The following is a 3,209-nucleotide window of genomic DNA, read 5'->3' on the forward strand; positions in this document are numbered from 1 at the left end:
GCCCCCCTCCCCTTCTTTCACAAGCAGTGGGGGAGCGCGGGGCACAAAGTAACACTTTTTGGCTTTGGCTAAATATTTCTAAAATCATTTAAGTTTCACTAGTCACATGTTTTAACAAGCAACAATTGTTATTGAACTAGATAACAGACGTCCCAGATAGCAAGCATACGTTGGCACAACGTTGGCACAACGGCATATCATCCGTTGGCATGACGTTGTTTACTGACGTTGTGCCAACTTCATTTTGTCCGGTGGGGTAACGTTGTTTTGACGTTGGCACGGAGAAAATCGTCGTGCGTCACAATAGGCCTACAAAAATCCGTTTATTGCAAAACGTTGGCTTATAACCAATTGCCAACATTTTGTTTTTATTTTCCATTGCTAGTCCATACCGTGAAAATGAATGAACATTATACTTTTATTATCATGAGCAATGACTTGTTCTCCAGTAGCCTACAAGCCTATATGGAAATGATTGCTTCCGCAATTGCGCATCATGCCTAACAGCTGTTCTAAAACCAGTGGCCTCTCGGGGCTTGTTGCTTAATTCAAGACAGGCAGGCAATATGTTATAAATGTTAATATTATTTATAATATTTATTGACAATAACAAAAATAACAAAGAAATAAATTAATAAAAAATGTTTAAAAAAAACACCAACAAGGAATTGGGGGGTGGGCTGCTCCGGTTCCTCCAGATCATGGAACTATTCTGGAAAAACAAAAGAGTTTGCTCATCGATCCATTTATCAAAACAATGCAAAGTATGTGGGGTTTGCCATATGTGCTACTTACTCGGAGTCAGAATCGCTGGAATCCGAATCACTGAATTCCAATTGACGCAGACGCTGGCGCTGAGTAGCTGTGGAGAAAAGGAGACAACCATCAGTGACAGATTGCCCATTTAGGAGGTTATCACTGAAACTAGGCCTAGGAGGTAAGAATGTTTTTTTTAAATTATTTTTTAAAAAATGTTTACTGTCCCCATCTATTATATGAAAATGCGCTTAACGTTGTAACGATCTGAATTGCGTTGTATTGAGGCATGCTAGGCTATATTTTTAGTTGAAAATGCATCTCCATTTGCAAATAGCATTTTCATATTGCAATCAATCGTGAAATGCACAGCATGCACAGGCCTACTAAAGCCACGCGACAAAATGTTACCTGAGAATGAATGCACGTGATGTTTGCATGAACCACGCGACATTAGGTCAGTTTGGCCTAGGATTAGCCATAGCTAGGGCACTGGACACTTGGTGACTGTTTGACATGTGATAAGGTAAGATTTTTAATTATTGTCTTAAAATAAGGTTAGAAGACTAAGCTAAACTTGGTTACTTTTGTGTGAAGAAATGAAGAGTTTGGTTCCAAAACGCTATCTCCTTTTTTTAAAACATTCAGGTTATTTAATGTGTATTGTGTTGTTTTGATTGAGTAAAGATATATAAAATAACAACACCCAGTTACAGTTCAACTGAAATTATTTGGAAAACAAAATGTAAAAAAAAATATTTATGAAAATTCATTAAAATGGTGGCGTTTTGAAACTCTTCAAATGTAGCACATAGCTCGACATATTTTGTAGCCTATGCTACTTTGGAATAATTAAAATACATAGATATTTATGTTTTTGGTATAATACAGAAATATAAGCAACTGTTGTTGAAAGTCCCGAGTACCGCCATGTATAGGCTAATAGAAAATCGGAGAGATTTCTATTTTGGGTAGGACTTTTTGCCTCAGTATTTTCTGTCAGTCTAAAGCACAACTGATATTGCCATCTATGTACTGTAGGTAGCCTGCTTTGTTTAAAGATCGTTGTCTTTCAAAGAAATGTAGCTGGGCTTTGGATGATATAAAATCACGGTGTCTCTGCAACAAATGCGCATTAAGATTAAACGAGGTTGCATTTTTTGGTAATTGGTGGAGTAGCCTAGGCTAGGAACACGAAAATCAGTGGGGCTGTTAAAGCGTAACTGGCCAGAATGCATCCTAGGGTGTTTTTGTGAATGTACCCTAGTCAAACTTTAGTTTAAAAGCATAATTATAGCCTACGTCCGAAGCGCCACTTTTAGCTTGTCGTCGTTTTCGGGTCAAATGGCTTTTTTAATGGAAATCGTAGGGGCACTACTATTTTGATACATGATTGCATCAAAATAGCTATTTTTAAAACACCAAGAAGGCTCGACACAACATGAAACTTTGATCGAAGTCATCTGTGTCTCTACACATGAACTTGAGCATTGTTTGTGTACACAGAGTTTACTAAAAGAAAGGTTTTTAAAAACTTAGTTTTTCTGCTCGCCGCCATCATGCCAGCCAAGGAGTGAGTTGTCCAAAACCTTTCTTTTTAGTAAACTGTACACGAACAATGTTCTCAATGCTCGAGTTCATGTGTAGAGACACTGATGATTCTAAATAGCTATTTTGACGCCATCATATATCGAAATAGTAGTGCCCATGAATAATACTTATCATAAATGCTCAAACATTGCTTCCTAGATAATGTGAATTCCAAGCTACAAAACTGAAGTAATTCTAAGGACTGACAATTATATGAATGTGATAAAGACAGGATTTGAACAGAAATATTTTACAGGCTTTTGGTTTTGGGACCCATTCTTGATTAAGACAATGTTTTAACAAAATATGAGATGGTGCAGCAAGAACCTTAGATGATTTAACCTGGAATGACCCATTGCATATACTTAAATGTCTGCCACTATGTCTTTGGATTTCCCTCTTCTTATTCAGGTCTGTAACATACCGATTACAGGGCTCTGCGGTTCTTCAGCTCTCCTCTTCCTTCCTCCACTGCGGTCACTGCTATACTTAAGCCAGTTCTTAATGTGGCTGTCGCACTCGCTGGCAGTGATATTTTGCGCTGCCGCAGCACCTGAACAGGTAACAGTTCTTGATCATTGAAAATACAATGCACTATTTCCAGGAGAATCAAAAAGTGTCTATTAAGCACACTGTATTTAATTTTTCTTTTACAATGACAGCAATGCAGTGGCATTCAGACACCTCTTATAGCTGCAGTGATTTTTAAAGCTGCAAAAGCCTTCTTTTGGCCTCCTCGGCCAAGCCAATTGTATTGGGTTGCCAGTGTGTCTGTGATGAGGTGACGCATTATTCTCCTGACCGCGTCCCCAGCATTCATCCCACCAAGTGCTGTAAGGTGTGTTGTCTACAGATAAGAACAG

At 38.3% G+C, this 3,209-nt stretch overlaps 1 long non-coding RNA gene across 1 annotated transcript; it reads right to left on the reverse strand.

Moving 5' to 3' along the window:
- Positions 1–578: 578 nt before the first annotated feature.
- Positions 579–2,857, reverse strand: LOC143122312 (uncharacterized). Its single transcript, XR_012986634.1, has 3 exons — positions 2,771–2,857; positions 796–862; positions 579–712 (listed from the first exon to the last, which is right to left on the reverse strand). It is a non-coding gene; the product is annotated as an uncharacterized LOC143122312 (long non-coding RNA).
- Between the last annotated feature and the right edge of the window lie 352 nt (positions 2,858–3,209).

This window comes from Alosa pseudoharengus, unplaced genomic scaffold (assembly GCF_046254945.1).
Source record: "Alosa pseudoharengus isolate Yale_2024_CS ecotype anadromous, Long Island Sound unplaced genomic scaffold, YU_APseudo_1.1 YU_APseudo_1.1_scf_14, whole genome shotgun sequence".
NCBI lineage: Eukaryota > Metazoa > Chordata > Actinopteri > Clupeiformes > Clupeidae > Alosa > Alosa pseudoharengus.